The sequence below is a fragment of the Aquarana catesbeiana genome, linkage group LG05 (assembly GCF_042186555.1).
Source record: "Aquarana catesbeiana isolate 2022-GZ linkage group LG05, ASM4218655v1, whole genome shotgun sequence".
NCBI lineage: Eukaryota > Metazoa > Chordata > Amphibia > Anura > Ranidae > Aquarana > Aquarana catesbeiana.
In genome coordinates this window covers 614,546,935-614,564,390 of record NC_133328.1, presented here as the reverse complement: position 1 = coordinate 614,564,390, position 17,456 = coordinate 614,546,935, and the positions used below count along the sequence as shown (strand labels likewise).

At 44.0% G+C, this 17,456-nt stretch overlaps 1 protein-coding gene across 11 annotated transcripts in view; it reads left to right on the top strand.

The window, feature by feature from the left end:
- CYRIB (CYFIP related Rac1 interactor B) overlaps positions 1-17,456 on the top strand; it is a 217,518-nt gene that overhangs the window by 131,638 nt on the left and 68,424 nt on the right. For all 11 annotated transcript variants that reach the window (XM_073632243.1, XM_073632248.1, XM_073632250.1 and 8 more), the window contains one exon: positions 10,674-10,711. The gene's annotated coding sequence lies outside the window, so the exon portion shown is untranslated. The remainder of the gene's footprint in view (positions 1-10,673; positions 10,712-17,456) is intronic.

Sequence of the window (17,456 nt, the reverse complement as noted above, 5' to 3'; positions counted from 1 at the left end):
TATGTATATATTTTTCTAATTTTACTTCACCAATTTAGACTATTGTGTTCTGATCCATCACATATAATACAGATTAAAAAAACACTGAACTAAAGGCTGTAATGTAATAAAATAGGTAAAATATGCCAAGGGGGGGGGTGTGTGAATACTTTTGCAAGGCACTGTATCTATCCCAGTGTTTCGTAAAAGAAGCTTGTGCTGAAAGTAATATACAAGTTGCCAAAAGTTACCACGGACCTGATGCTTGAAACGCTAATTGCTTGGCAGTCAATGCTGGCTTTTTTCTTAAAGAGACCAGCTGAATATTATTCCATCTATGTCTGCTCACGTTCCTTCTAATGATCAAATTCTCACGAATGGGCTTGTTGGGAAATTTTTGTTGGATCAGTGCTGCAGCCAGTTGGCTGTGTATGCTGACAGTGCAGGATTCCCCTGTGCCAGAATACAATAAGGCATCAGAGAGGATTCCTTCATGCACCTCGATTGTGTGGATGGGGGAAGCCATTCAGTTTTATTTTTTTCGATCAGCCTGTTCTGTTCCAGAGTGAGCCTGTCAGCACAGGCTCTCCTGTATAGAACTACATGTCTGACTAAAAGGAGGAGTCACCATACTTACCTTTCTGGAGGCCGTTTTTTGAAATGTGTCCGCTTTGCTGTTTGCCGGGCTGCTGTCTGTATTCCTGCTCCTCGCCAGTGGTTTCCACCGCTGGCTCATACATCACCGCATCATGTACTAACCAGAGGGTGATTCAGATCGTCCGAACGATTATATATTTGCAGCAAATAGTCAGTGTTTTTAACGAAGTGATTCTGTGATGACCGGGTCACTTGAAGAATTAATCTTTACTTGCATCACTGGTCCTCTTTAATCACGAACCAAAAATAGAACAGAACTAGATTCCTGGCGCTCTGTCCACAAACCACCAACTAGCAATGTACAGGCATGTAAATGTACACGGCTTTTGTGGCATTTACTTCTTGTTCCATATTGAGGAAGTCTCACTTCTTCCACATTGTGCCTTTCTCAGCTTAGAACAAGTCACTTAAATGTATTACTTTTGCTGGTTCATTGCTGTTTGTGACACTGGCAGATTTCCACTGATTTCCTTTTCCGGTGACACCCTTTCACAGTGAGCAGGTAAGGAAGTGAGGGCTGACACAAACATCATTGACAATAAAAAACCTGAGCCTCTAACCCTTTACCACTCTGTCCAAGATGAAAAAAACCTTGGCTGGAGTTCCACTTTAATGAATGTTCCTTCTGTGGCTTTTTTAAAGAGAAGTTTTAGTCAAGAAAATAAATCCGTCAGTGAATTGCTAATCTTGTCCCACAGACACTGCAGCTGTGGTAACATTACAATGTTCAGTATGTTTGCCGTAATCTGAGTTTTGTGTAACGCATTTCAGACAGATTCTATACATCTTCCTACATGTGGGGTGGATGGGACTGCTTCCTACAGTCTGTTCTGTGCAACTTCCTCTCAGCTTACTGCATCTCTGACCAGATTCACACATCTAAGACAGAGAGCGGGCTGTGAGAAACGTCTTCATGCTAATGCTGCTCACATTCTATAGGGAGAGGCAAGTCATCAACTCTCTTCCCCTCTATCCCCCCCCTCCCCCCCTCTTCCCCATCCCTCTCCTCCTCTCTGTCGCCCCTCTTCCTCCTCTTCTCTCTATTCCTCTCTACTGCCCCCCTTCTTCCTCATCTCTCTCTTCTCTATGGCCCCCTTCATCTTACTCCCCCTCCATCTCTCTTTTCCTTTCTATCTCCCCTCTTCCTCTCCATCTGTTTATCTTTTTTTTCTTTTCTCCCCCTTTCTCTCCAACTCTCTCGCCATCTTCCTTTCCATTTCCCTCGCCCTCTCCATTTCCCTCGCCCTCTCCATTTCCCTCGCCCTCTCCATTTCCCTCGCCCTCTCCATTTCCCTCGCCCTCTCCATTTCCCTCGCCCTCTCCATTTCCCTTGCCCTCATCCTCTCCCTCTCCATTTCCTTCTCCCTCTCCATGGCCCTCGCCCTCTCCATGGCCCTCGCCCTCTCCCTCTCCATTTCCCTCGCCTTCTCCGTCTCTTTTCCTCTATACCCCCCCCCTCAAAATATGTCTTTTCTATCACCCACCTTCTTCCTCATCTCTATCTCCCCAACCTTCATACCAGCTCCCATCTACCATTCTCTCCACATTTCTCTCTCCTATCCCTTCCTCTCCACATCTTTCTTCTTCTCCCTCCTTTCTATATATCTTTCTTTGTTTCCGGTTTCTCTCTGTGTCTTTCTCACTTCTTCCTCTTCTATTTCTCCTTCTCCCCCTCTCTATTGCCCCCTTCCTCTTCACCCCTTTTTTTATGCCCCCTCTTCCTTGGTATCTTTCTTTAACACCTCCCTCCCCATCACTCTCTTTTTTTTTTTTTTCTCTTTCCCCCTTCCTCTCCATCTCTTTTCCTTTCTCAACCTTTCTGATTCACAAAGGGAAAAGAAAAATACAAAAATGCCCCCCCCCCCCTTCTCAGTAGCACCTATTGCCTATTAACTATTGTTGGTTGAGAAAGGAATGCAGTTTTTCTGTGTCTATTGTGTTAGAACAGTTAAAGAACAGCCTTTCTTCCCTTCTCATTGTTGCAGAGGTGGATGGTTTGTAAGCGCTAGCTGTGACCTGTATGCCCTGCACTGCCATCTTGTGATAGTTTTTGTTTACTACAGTGAGAAAATTTCCTTGCCATCTGTTCTGTGAAGTATAGGTTGTCAAAGTGCCTCTGGCAGGGTCCTAGTCCAAATAAATCATAGTGACTTGTAACTTTACATGGTATTTTTTTTTTTTTATGAATTTGTATATTTAAAATGTGTATTGTAACAAAAATGTTCCATGCTTTTTTTTTTTTTTTTTTTAAAAACCAATACTTTAGCAAAATCTTACTTTTTTTTTTTTTTTTTTTATATATAATAAATCAGCCCACAGCCGTACTAGAAAATCTTTTTCTAGCTGTCATGCAGCAGGGCAGGACTGCTGCTGTCTGTGTGTAAGCGGAAGTCATCTCGGCTCTAGTCAGAGATGCCCCGCGTGAGTCAGATCTGGAGTTCCTCATTTGCCAGGGAACGAGGCTCTGCTGCATGACAGTGGAGGGAACAAATTGTTTCTTTATTGTAGCTGTGCTATATAAATGAATGGCGATAAACTGCCAACTTCCCATTCTAATGAACATGGAATCTAGAGGCATAGTTTTATACAGGAGTTCAGTTGGGCTTTAAATGCAATTGGAAAATTAAGACACTGGAGGAGATTTACTAAATTGGGTGCTCACAGAATCTGGTGCATAGTAACCAATCAGCTGCTAAGTTCAGCTTGTTCAATTTAGCTTTGACAATAAAACCTCAAAGCTGCTTATCCCAAACTCTCTTCCCTTGGTTCTTTTTCCCTATCCCCCCCCCCCTTTTTTCTCCCCCCCTTTTTTCTCCCCCCCTTTCCCCCCCCCCCTTTTTTCTCCCCCCCTCTCCCCCCCCCCTTCTTTCTCCCCCCCTTCTTTCTCCCCCTTTTCTGTCTCCCCCCTTTTCTGTCTCCCCCCCTTTTCTGTATCCCCCCCCCCTTTTTTCTGTATCCCCCCCTTTTTTCCGTATAACCCCCCCTTTTTTCCTGTATCTCCCCCCCTCCCTTTTTTCTGTATCTCCCCCCCTCCCTTTTTTCTGTATCTCCCCCCCCTCCCTTTTTTCTGTATCTCCCCCCCTCCCTTTTTTCTGTATCTCCCCCCCCTCCCTTTTTTCTGTATCTCCCCCCTCCCTTTTTTCTGTATCTCCCCCCCCTCCCTTTTTTCTGTATCCCCCCCCTTTTTTCTGTATCCCCCCCCTTTCTTTTTCTCTCTACCCCCCTTATTTTATCCCCACCCTATTTGATTTATGCATTGAATAGATTACAACTTGAATCCATGCTCCTGTTGGACACAACAAGATATTATTTTTCCAGTGGAATTTCCAGTGTGTCTGCAAGTCACTCCTTGTCCACGCTTTGTGCCAGGGCTCTGGCTATTGAACCCCTGTTATCAAGCCCTGGTGTGCGGGGTGACACATGTCAGGGGGGAGTGGCTGGAGTGGTACTGGCTGAGGCCACACTTATTCACATATTCATGCACTCAGAGCGGTATTCCTTCCTTTCTCTGTTTGGGCTTTGGCTGTTAATTACATTCTTGTGTAACCATCCGGACCCACATATGTTTATGTGTACTGTCATCTGTAACCGTGTCCTTTTTTAAACCTAATAAAAACTATTGAAGCAAAAAAAAACCCAAGCACTGATTGGTTGCTTTGCGCAGCTGCACTAGATTCTGTGTGCACCAGTTTCAGTAAATCTCCATTGTTTTAGAATAAGTGCTTTTGAAATCTCCAAATACAACCAATACCACTCTGTTCCCTTTCCTTGCAGTGTGTAAACAGCTCAAGAGCCCCACATCCTGAAAACCTTTGGGTCTTCCCCGACTCATTCACAATACTTTCCTGACTGACAACACAGCTTACACTAAATTAGAATAAGGGAATCCTGTAGTGAATCATTAGGCCTGCCAACTGCAACCCTTGCATCATTTATTGTTGGTGGGCAGACAGCTAAAACGTCTCTTCTGCTTTGATCCCAGAGAACTTGACAGTAATAATATTTTATTAATGGGTATTAATAAAGTGGGTATTATCGTTGTTAGTTGCTCCCTCAACTCGCCACCCCCCCTCATTTAAAGATGTACTAATTGTAGAGAAATTATTTGTGGATCGCCAACTCTAACATACAAACAACATATAACCTCTATATTTCTAATCGTAGAAAAGTGATGGCAGAAAAAAAGTCAATTTTTTTTTTTTTTTTTACTATTTTGTACATGGTTTTTGTACATTTTTTTTTGTTTGTTTCTTTTTATGCTTTTGTTTTCTTTTTTCCTTAACTTTTTTTTTTTTTGTCTGAGCATAGATCTATGTTTGTCCCTAGCATGTTTGAAGCCTCTGCTGGAAGTCTATTCCAAACATCAACTACGCTTCCTGTAAAATAATCTTCGAAAGTATCACTTTACTGAAAGGGTAGTTGATGTTTGGAATACAGTTCCAGCAGAGGTAATGAGTCCATCAACGATAACGGACAGACTCGACGGACCACTTGGTCTTTTTTCTGCTTTAACGTAGAGCTGCACGATTCTGGCTAAAAAGAGAATCACGATTTTTTTTTTTAGCTTAGAAGATAGATCACAATTATCTCAATTCTCGTTGCGTAGCATCATCTTTCACATTAAAACAACAAAAAAAATTGGCCTAACTTTACTGTTTTGAGGTTTTTTGTTTTTATTCGTTGAAGTGAATTTTTTCCCAAAAAATTGCGTTTGAAAGACCGCTGGGCAAATACAGTGTGACATAAAATACTGCAGCAATTGCCATTTTATTCCCTGGGGTCTCTGCTAAAATATATATAATGTTTGGGGGTTCCAAGTAATTTTCTAGCAAAAAATAATGATTTTAACTTAAGTGTCAGAAAAAGATTTAGACTTTAAGTGGTTAAACTTCCTGCATTTACACATTGTTTAAAAACTTGGCAGACTGCCTGCATTTTTTTTTTCACACAGAAGTTTATCCCTTTGATCTAAGAAGGAAGAGTTAGTTACAATGTTTCATGTTAACTTGGCAGACTGCCAGATGTTTTCTTTTGACAGCTGAGTGAGCAGATAAGTCTCTCTACTTGTTATATGAAAGAATCAGCAAACTCTGCACTAGTGATCGTCAAGGGGGTGAATCGAGATCATGATTTTTTTTTTTAATGATTAATTGTGCAGCTCTACTGTAACATTTTTATGTTTCTATGTACTGTATTTTTCTTGCATACTAGAAGTATGTTGGTATTGGTGAGAAACAAATAATTTTTCTACTTTTTTAGTACATCTTTAAAGGGGTGGCTGTTGAGGGAGCAATGGACAATATCACACAGATTATCAGTGTATTCCCTGGTCTGGTCATGTTTAAAAAAAAAATGTTGCTTTTGTAGTGGTAGTTTTGGTACTTTTGTGGGTTTTTTTAGGGCCGAAATGAAAAATAGGCTCTTTTATAGCTATAATTAGTGTTATTTGCCATAATTGTTGTTTTCAGCAATGAATGCTGAGAAAAATAGTTCCTAACACACATTATTCGTGAACGAAGACTATTACCTGGTTATATTGTAATCTTTTAAAAGCATTCTTTCCATAATAATTGCAGCATGTTCCTATACCCAAACTGTTACACAGCGGTACTACATCCTAATATTGAGATAATCAAACGGGGGGCAACAAAGGGGGATCTGGGACTTTACAGTACCAAATAATAACTTACTGTGGACTTTTGAAGTGCACCTTTGGAGACATTCAGGGGTTGAGGTTCTGTATGTTTCATATTGGATGTAAGTGGGCATTAATGCTTGACTATGTGTTTTTCTGAAGGATTGCTTTATATGTTGTATACTATTGTGATATACTGATATACAGTGCCTTGAAAAAGTATTCACACCCCTTGAAATTTTCCACATTTTGTCATGTTACAATCGTAAATGTATTTTATTGGGATTTTATGTGATAGACCAACACAAAGTGGCACATAATTGTGAGGTGGAAGGAAAATGATAAATGGTTTTCAATTTTTTTTTACAAATATCTGAAAAGTGTGGCGTGCATTTGTATTCAGCCCCCTTTGCTCTGATAACTAAAATCTAGTGGAACCAATTGCCTTCAGAGGTCATCTAATTAGTAAATAGAGTCCATCTGTGTGTAATTTAATATCAGTATAAATACAGCTGTTCTGTGAAGCTCTCCAGAGGTTTGTTAGAGAACCTTAGTGAACAAACAACATCATGAAGGCCAAGGAACACATCAGACAGGTCAGGGATAAAGTTGTGGAGAAGTTTAAAGCAGGGTTAGGTTATAAAAAATATTCCAAGCTTTGAACATCTCACAGAGCACTGTTCAATCCATCATCCGAAAATGGAAAAAGTATGGCACAACTTCAAACCTACCAAGACATGGCCGTCCACCTAAACTGACAGGCCGGGCAAGGAGAGCATTAATCAGAGAAGCAGCCAAGAGGCCCATGGTAAAGCCAGAAGAAATCCCATTTGTAGTTTGTGAGAAGCCATGTGGAGGACACAGCAAACATGTGGAAGAAGGTGCTCTGGTCAGATGAGACCAAAATTGTACTTTTTTGGCCTAAAAGCAAAACGCTATGTGTGGCAGAAAACTAACACTGCACATCACCCTGAACACACCATCCCCACTGTGAAACATGGTGGTGGCAGCATCATGCTGTGGGGATGCTTTTCTTTAGTAGGGACAGGGAAGCTGGTCTGAGTTGATGGGAAGATGGATGGAGCTAAATACAGGACAATCTTAGAAGAAAACCTGTTAGAGTGTGCAAAAGACTTGAGACTGGGACGGAGGTTCACCTTCCAGCAGGACAACGACCCTAAACATACAGCCAGAGCTACAATGGAATGGTTTAGATCAAAACATAATCATGTGTTAGAATGGCCCAGTCAAAGTCCAGACCTAAATCCAATTGAGAATCTGTGGCAAGACTTGAAAATTGCTAGTCAGACGCTCTCCATCCAATCTGACAGAGCTTGAGCTAATTTGCAGAGAAGAATGGGCAGAAATGTCACTATCTAGATGTGCAAAGCTGGTAGAGACATCCCCAAAAAGACTTGCAGCTGTAATTGCAGTGAAAGGAGGTTCTACAAAGTATTGACTCCGGGGGGCTGAATACAAATGTACCCCACACTTTTCACATATTTATTTGTAAAAAATGTTGAAAACCATTTATAATTTTCCTTCCACTTCACAATTATGTGCCACTTTGTGTTGGTCTATCACATAAAATCCCAATAAAATACATTTATGTTTTTGATTGTAACATGACAAAATTTCAAGTGGTATGAATACTTTTTCAAGGCACTGTATATTCATTGCAGAAAATCATCACAGAGAACCAAAACCCCCTGAGGAAGAATGAATCTCATTGGGGTTCTTGTATACAGTTTGATGGTTCAAAAGAATATTATATGGTTCTAATAATGTATACATAGTGACAGTGTACAACATTACCCGTATATTATGCTGTTATGGAAGACTTTTTATGTATTCAGCTGATAGAGCTTCTTAATGTTCAACATTAATAAAGACCTTTAAAACTTTTTATACGCTATTTTTGCAAATTCCCTTTATTATTTGGTACCATAAAGTCCCGGATTCCCCCTTTTGATCATTGTTTCCATAATGTGCATTTGTTCATGTTCATAGAATGTTGAAATCCCACTTTAGACTTGCTGCTGTCAGAAAATTTTTTGGCCTTAAAGTTGAACTCCAGTTGAAGTTGAACTCCAGTCAAAAACCTAAATACACGGATGAAATGCATATATGGGAGATTATTTACCTGTCTAAGGATTTGTAATGCTGTCCATCCAGTCCTGAGATTTACCCAGACCTGACACATAGCACAGCCCTATTTGAAAGGGGAGGAGACTTGATTTTCCTTTGCAGTTTATTAAATCCTACAGATTTCCTTTCCATCCCCACCCTATGACTGGATAGTGAGAGGAGAGCAGAAGTTCATTTCTTTGACACTCGATTCTTCCATTAGCACAGTTCCTTGCGCTAAAGCAAAACTGATTGGCTCCTTGTGCTGCTTCTACTTTTCACAGTCTGAGCTCTGCTGTGCATGGATTGCAAAAGACTGATCACATCTCATAATTCAGGTACTTGCACTGCTTACATTTAAAGCCCATCTCTGGGCATCAGAAGAAAATGTCGCTTGTGGTGGGGCCTCCTCGCATTATGCAGGTTAAATGCTCATTAAATCTAGGAATAGTGGGATAAGCTGCAATTCCCAGTCCTTATTCCAGCAGGCTTTTACCATGCTGTGTGATAGTGGTCTCGCTATGATGCCATCACAAACCATTCTGGATCAGCCAGTCCTGCATTGTACATGAAGACTGCAAGGACCCTCCCACAACCAAGAGTGTTGGAGGGAAGAGGAGAGCAATGGCAGCTGGGGGAGCAGGGGATAGGGTAATAATTATTACAGAGACCCCTCTAGACCTAACCAGCACTTAACGCTTGCCGTGTGGAGGGGCCCACTGCAAAGGTATTTTTGTCAGAAGATGGGAGTGGACCTTTAAAACATTTAAAGCGGAACTTCACCCAAAAGGTGTAATTGCATCCACCCCCTAACCCCCCCCCCCCTTTCCACTGCCACGTTTGGCATTTTGGGGTGGAGGGGGAGTGGTTACCCGGTCCAGTCAGATCGCCGCGATGATCTGAGCAGAACTTCAGCACCCCCCCCCCTCCCCTCGCAGCCTTCTGGAAGACATTACAGGTCCCAGAAGACTGCGGGACCATTCACAAAGCACGGCTCGCTTAAGGCAGGAGGTTTCACTGCCGGTTTCCCTTACCTAAGATGATGGCGTCTGGACCTGAACCCGATTGAAGAATCGGTTCGGGTGAGGACATCGCTGGATCCCTGGACAGGTAAGTGTCCTTATATTAAAAGTCAGCAGGTACAATATTTGTAGCTGCTGTCTCTTAATTTTTTGGGGGAGACCGGAGCGCCTCTCTAACAGTGTAATAATGAATTCAGAGCTGCATTAATTTTGTATCTTTGGAGTTATATCTATGTTTTTGGTTTAGGGTCTCAAAGTAATGAAACCAGTGACTGCCAGGCACCTAGCATTTACAGAAGGACGTCAGCAATGGCATTCTTCAAATTTTATGTCCGTACATATTTCCTTTAAAGGACCCCACTGTATTTTCATCAAAAACATCTCTAATTCACCCATATCCATCCATGTACAAACACCCCTCACCTTTTACCCCTCTTACCTCCTATAGCAGAGCCATGTCTTCTAAGGCATCTACTTTATTTTGTGACTAAATCCCCTTCAGCGCTTTGAGAACGAAGACTTGTATGTGGCCATCTTGATGGTGGAGTTGTACCAATTGATGGCCCTATACATGTCAGTGAGAGCTCAGTAAGCTGGTGACACTAATGTCAATGGGGACTTAAGGTGTAGTAACCATTGCACAGGACGTGGCTCTGGTACTGAGTTATGTAAGCAGCTTCAGTGGGAAGTGTTGGTGAAAGTAAATTAAAGCTGAACTCCAGGCACAAAAGCTCAAATATATTTCTTAATAACCACAAAGGATATAAATGTACTTTGTGTACTTAAATACCTTTACGAACCCAGATCTTACATTGTAAAAGTAGCAGTGACATCTCTGTGCTGTACAATATCCTGTGCAGAGCTTTGGGAGGGACATACCAGGCTCCACCCACTACAAGCTGCCTGCAGAAAACTACTTCAGGGGGCGGAGACCAGACCAGTCACACTGTACAAGGAGAGCGAGCAATAGTGAGCGGTCTTTATTACAGGAAGGAAAAGTCCCACTCTGCATTACTGCACAGATCTGGAAGAACTGTAGAAAGCACACCAAGATCCAACTAATAATACACAGGATTCTTATATTTAGGTGATGCTTGTTTATACTGGAGCTTTCTTGTTGCCTAAACATAGCATGTACGATTTTCAGTCTATGGAATGTAGCATTCAAAATGCTCCTCATTTCTTAGTTGCTTCTGCATTTAATGCATTGCTGCCCTGCTAATGGACGGTGTTCTTTTCTGTGTATTTCTCAGGTTGGGAGCCAATAGAACAACTGCAACACTGGGAGTAGGTGAGTGCAGAACGTTTCTTCGTTACTTCATGGAATACAATTGTCTGTTAATTATAATTTTTGTTTGTTCACCTTTTTTAGGAAAAAAAAAAAAAAGATATTTTCCTCTGGGGCACAGATTATTCATCAATGTGCTTTACACAAATCATAGGCCTTTCTGGGATTCCTGTGTGTGTGAAAATGTTTTACAACCATTTGGTAATGTTGGGTATGCTTTTTGTAATTTTTTTTTTTAAAACGGTCATGTTAAAGGAATGGGTTTGCTTGACCACCTTTTGTGTCCCTTTAAACAGTTCGGAACTTCGGGGGGGATGGGGGGGGGTATGGATCAATAATCATGTGACCACTGTCATAGTGGTCACATAATAGGAAACCAGTACTGATCTTTGGCCTGTTTGAAGAGCTGCTTTTGTGCTGGGAAAGCGCATGTGCTCTTGGCACATAAACATCAGCTGCTCAGTGACTTATATGCGCAGTGTGTGGGTATTAATGTGGCATTAAACCCACTTTTTACAAACTTGCTGACAAGCAGGATATTTGACAGAAGAGACCCTTGCAGTCTCTTCTGTCATAAACGCTTTCTCCTGCTTGTCAGCTGTCATATACACTGAGCTGAGCATGTGTAGCTCAGCTTACAAGTACAGAACCCAATCTGTGCCCTGGTGATGTGACTCCTGTGTGCATGCATGGATGTGGCATCATTGTGGTCTTTCCATTCAAGAGGCCTAAAAGATGGAACTCAGAAAGAAGACAGGGTGAAAATGGAAGCTCCCAGGACCCGTCGTATCAGTGACAGCGCAGCGCTCGAGGCAGTGGTGGAACTACCATAGTCGCACTTGCCCTGGCATTCTGCCGCTGTGAGGGGGGGGGGGGGGCCCAAGACCCGGCATCTCCCCCTCCTACCTTCGGCTGTCAGTTTAGTATGCGAAGGGGGAGGTGGCGATCGGCAGCTCTATGGTGTCCGCGGGCCACGTGATCTCCCTAGGGCTAGTACAGTGGCGAGGGGCCGTCTCTACCCATGTATCAGTTTCACTCTTCAGTGTACAAGTGAGTCGCTCTGCTTGTACACTCTTGCTGATAAATGCCAGAGTTAGAGGCCCCTCCCCTCTCCACTGTATACACTCAGGAAAACAACTACCAGCCCCAAGGGGATCCCGCGGACACCATAGAGCTGCTGATAGCCACCTCCCCCTAGCTGGGGGTTACAGAGATTTGCTGGGGGTTCTAGGTGCACAGCGTAGACCAGCCAGGTACACGGGGAACCTCTGGAAAGGGGAGGGGGCGGCTCTCTGGGCACCCTGATGTAAGGGGGGGGCTCTCTGGGCACCCTGATATAAGGGGGGGCTCTCTGGGGACTGTGATGTAAGGAGGGGCTCTCTGGGGACCCTGATGTAAGGGGGGGGCTCTCTGGGGACTCTGTTGTAAGGGGGGGGCTCTCTGGGGACTCTGTTGTAAGGGGGGGCTCTCTGGGGACCCTGATGTAAGGGGGGGGCTCTCTGGGGACCCTGATGTAAGGGGGGGCTCTCTGGGCACCCTGATGTAAGGGGGGGGCCTCTCTGGGCACCCTGATGTAAGGGGGGGCTCTCTGGGCACCCTGATGTAAGGGGGGGGGGCTCTCTGGGCACCCTGATGTAAGGGGGGGGGCTCTCTGGGGACCCTGATGTAAGGGGGGGGGCTCTCTGGGGACCCTGATGTAAGGGGGGGGCTCTCTGGGGACCCTGATGTAAGGGGGGGCTCTCTGGGGACCCTGATGTAAGGGGGGGCTCTCTGGGGACCCTGATGTAAGGGGGGGGCTCTCTGGGGACCCTGATGTAAGGGGGGGGCTCTCTGGGGACCCTGATGTAAGGGGGGGGCTCTCTGGGGACCCTGATGTAAGGGGGGGGCTCTCTGGGGACCCTGATGTAAGGGGGGGGGCTCTCTGGGCACCCTGATGTAAGGGGGGGGCCTCTCTGGGCACCCTGATGTAAGGGGGGGCTCTCTGGGCACCCTGATGTAAGGGGGGGGGGCTCTCTGGGCACCCTGATGTAAGGGGGGGGGCTCTCTGGGGACCCTGATGTAAGGGGGGGGGGCTCTCTGGGGACCCTGATGTAAGGGGGGGGGCTCTCTGGGGACCCTGATGTAAGGGGGGGCTCTCTGGGGACCCTGATGTAAGGGGGGGCTCTCTGGGGACCCTGATGTAAGGGGGGGGCTCTCTGGGGACCCTGATGTAAGGGGGGGGGCTCTCTGGGGACCCTGATATATATATATATATATATATATATATATATATATATATATATATATATATATATATATATATATATATATATATATATATATATATATATATATTGCGCGCACTCACACACGTATATTATATACATGTGTATGCCCGCCAAAGCATATGACTTTCTTTACTTCGCTGCTATTGTAGTTACGCCTCTGGCCGAGGGCTTCCTTGGCAGGTAAGTTTGACATAATGTGCTAATATGGCGTAACACATCTGAGGGCCCCTGAAAAAAAAAATGGAAGTTTACTACTGCCTTAAAGCTCACCATTTTGCGTCTGCAAATGTGTTGGGCGCACAGTTAATAGAACCTCATAGATTATTATGAGGTGTGCCCATAACAGTCGCTTTCCAAGGAATGCTGTGTGGAAAGCCCAGCATTGCCAGCATGATTGGCAGCACCCCGTGTGTCGGACATTCCTTTCCATATAATTTACTTTGTAGATGGGAATATAAAGTGATCACTCCTTGGTGCATGAATCTACTTCTGTGTGTTCAGGGTCCTCTAATTACATAGGTCTCTGTAAGGACACACAGAAAACAATTGTTTTCTATGTACCCTGTTCATACCATAACACTGCTGTCACGTGAGATTTTTTTCTGCGCTGAAATATGAAATATAAATTCCTTGCAAGAGCACATTAAAACAATTTTTGTTCTGTTCACACAACAGCGTTCATGTTGCATGAGTTTTTTTTCCTGTGCAAAAAACTGCATACACGTCGCAGATATCCGTGCAGAAAAAAACAGCATGTGATGCCAGAGTTATGGCGTGAACATGGCACATAGAGAACAATTGTCGTCTTTGTGTCCTTGTAGAGACAGGTGCAGAAAAACTGGCATCTATGCACATGGTGTGAATAAGGCATAAGAAAACCTTGAATATGTGGGCCTCTGATAAGTAAAAACTGATTGGAGCAGGAAAGTAAATAGCTACTCCACCCCTCTTTTTCGCCTCACTATTAGCTTCTGAATTTGAATACTTTTCAGTTCCCTGACCCTAGAAGAAATTTAAAAATGTAGCTTTAATCACCTTCTCTTCTGCACTTCCCCATGTACAGCCGTGGCCTCTAGTTTTGAGAATGACACAAATATTAATTTTCACAAAGTCTGCTGCTTCAGTGTTTTTAGATCTTTTTGTCAGATGTTACTATGGTATACTGAAGTATAATTACAAGCATTTCATAAGTGTCAAAGGCTTTTATTGGCAATTACATTAAGTTTATGCAAAGAGTCAATATTTGCAGTGTTGACCTTTCTTTTTCAAGACCTCTGCAATTCGCCCTGGCATGCTGTCAATCAACTTCTGGGCCACATCCTGACTGATGGCAGCCCATTCTTGCATAATCAATGCTTGGAGTTTGTCAGAAATTGTGGGGCAGTTTTTTTGTTCACCCGCCTCTTGAGGATTGACAACAAGTTCTCAATGGGATTTAGGTCTGGGGAGTTTCCTGGCCATGGACCCAAAATTTTGATATTTTGTTCCCCAAGCCACTTATCACTTTTGGCTTATGGCAGTGGTTCCCAACTCCTGTCCTCAGGACCCACTAACAGGCCAGGTTTGCAAGATAACTGAAATACATCACAGGTGATATCATGCTTCTCAGTGATTGCAGTATTTTAGTCTGCATCTCCCGCAAGGTAATACTTAAAATCTTGGCTGTTGGTCCTGAGGGCAGGAGTTAAGAACCACTGCCTTATGGCAAGGTGCTCCATCATACTGGAAAAGGTATTGTTCCTCACCAAACTATTCTTGGATGGTTGGGAGAAGTTGCTCTGGGAGGATGTTTTTGTACCATTCTTTATTCATGTTATTAGGCAAAATTGTGAGTGAGCCCACTCCCTTGGCTGAGAAGCAACCCCACACATGAATGGTCTCAGGATCTTTCCTGTTGGCATGACACAGGACTGATGGTAGCGTTCACTTTTTCTTCTCCAGACAAGAGAAACTTTATCCCAGTCCTCAGCAGTCCAATCCCTGTACCTTTTGCAGAATATCAGTCTGTCCCCGATGTTTTTCCTGGAGAGAAGTGGCTTCTTTTCTGCTTTTCTTGGCACCAGGCCACCCTCCAAATGTCTTCTCCTCACTGTGTGTGCCGTTGCCCTCACACCTGCCTGCTGCCATTCCTGAGCAAGCTCTGCACTGGTGGTGCCCCGATCCCGCAGCTGAATCAACTGTAGGAGACGGTCCTGGCGCTTGCTGGACTTTCTTGGGGACCCTGAAGCCTTCTTCACAAATGCAGTGGAAATGTTTTTTTATGTGATTAAAGAGGGGGTCCACCTATCTATCGTGTTTTTTTTTTTTTTTTTTTTTTTTTGTTTTTAGTTCATTCACAAACTTTTCTTCTCAGCATTACATACTCACATATTGTGTGTAATATGTCCGCCTGTGTCAGATTTCGTCGGAAAGAATACCTTATATTATTCACTGCAGGCGGTTTCCATCTTCATTGTGGGCATTTGAAGCCCACAAGCATTTATTTCCTGGATGTGGTGAATGCTGTGCTCCCAGCATTCACCGCTCGTTCCCGCACATGCTCAGTGGCATCCTGGGAAGCCTGAGACTAGCTCCCAGGAGTCTGGGAGAGGCTAGAAACACACCTACTCCCACGGGAGGAGAACCAGGAAGTGCAAAGAAGAATAGAAAAATAAAAGGTAATTACGGCGATTTTAAATTTTTTTAAACGGCATGTCAGCATCTAGGCAAGGAAGAGAATACATACAGATATTGTTCAAAATTTGGGTGGAACTCCGCTTTAAGTTCATTTTCATGGTAAAGAGGGACTTTTCAATTAATTGCAATTCATCTGATCACTCTTCATAACATTCTGGAGTATATGCAAATTGCCATCATAAAAACTGAGGCAGCAGACTTTGTGAAAATTAAAATTTGTGTCATTTGCAAAACTTTTGGCCACGGCTGTAGAAAATCTTGAGTCGATTAGCTGCCATCTCCCCCCCACTCAACTTGAGAAGAATTTCTTTAAAGAATGAAAAAAAATACAAGAACTCTGTGCAGGGGGAACAGGATGGAGAGGGAAAGTGTGTGTGTGTGTTTTTTTTTTTTTTCTTTTTTTTAAGAATACACTGGCACATTGCCCATTCAGAGCAAAGTGGTGGTGGCTTTGGCACTCTGCCCCTCACCCATTATACTCATCTTACCAGCCCTCCCTCACCACTCCTGCCTTTATTGCAGGCAGCAGAAATACCTAATGCTTCTGGGTATGGGGGCACATGTTGCCATGTGACTTCCAGATTGTTAGTTGTGCGCCCAGACTCAACCTGTGCAGAGATTTTCCAGCTGCAGGGACAGCAATCTAAACACCAGCAAATTGAGTGATTGTCACTGGGGTCCTGCAACTCTGCAGCTAACCCTTTCCACACCAAACTGTAGCGGCCACCACGTGTATTAACAGAAGCATGCACTGTTCACTATAAGGGCACTTTCGCACTGAGCCACGTCGGCGGTAAAGCGCTGCTCCTTTCGGCTGCTAGCGGGGCGCTATCACCCACCACTAGCGGCCGAAAAAAGGGTTAAAGGAGCCGGTAAAGCAGCGCTGCCCATTGATTTCAATGGGCAGGGGCGCTTTAGGGGCGGTGTATCAAAGATGCTGTTTGCAGGACTTTTTTAAACGGCCTGCCAGCGCAGCGCTCCAGTGTGAAAGCCCTCAGGCTTTCACACTGGAGTGACAGGAGAGGTGCTTCGCAGGTGCTATTTTTTGCGCTATAGCGCCTGTAAAGTGCCTCTGTGTGAAAGTGACCTTACTGCTAGTCTGTGACATTCGGGCTGATTAACCAAAACTGTAGAGTTCAAAATCTGGTGCAGCTCTGCATGGTAGCCAATCAGCTTCTAACTTGCATGTTCAATTAAGCTTTGATGAAAAAACCTGGAAGTTGATTGTTTTCTTTGCAGAGCTGCACCAGGTTGTGTACTCTCCAGTTTTAGTAAATGAACCCCTCAGTGTCTTGCCAGATAGGACTATAGCAGAGTTTAAAATATGGAAGCTCTTTTCAAAGACGCAAAGATTTCTTAAAGTAGAACTCAACCCATCATTTTAACTGCTTCCTAAACCAATTACTTTCAAGGCATGCCATGAATGATACCTGTCAGAGTTGCTTGTGCTCTCAACCAAATTGTCAAGCAATCAAATGGCTGGGGTTCCTAGTCCCATAACCAAGATCCCGCCAGGAAGCTGATACTGCACACCGCTAATCACAGCCAGTGAGGCATTTCCCGATCTGCGCAGCTGCAGACCATGAAATGTCTCACTACCTGTGATTAGCCATGTGCAGTGGCGGTTTCCTGGCGGGATCGGGCGGGTGGGTTGGGACTAGAAACCTGAACGCGCCCGAGCCCATTCCTAGTTACAAATGATCACATGTGCAGCACCATGGCAACTGCAGATCAGACCGAGGCTAAGATGGCAGCTTCTTGGCTGCAAAGGATTGGAGGGTTTAGTTCTGCTTTAAGTTCTGAAT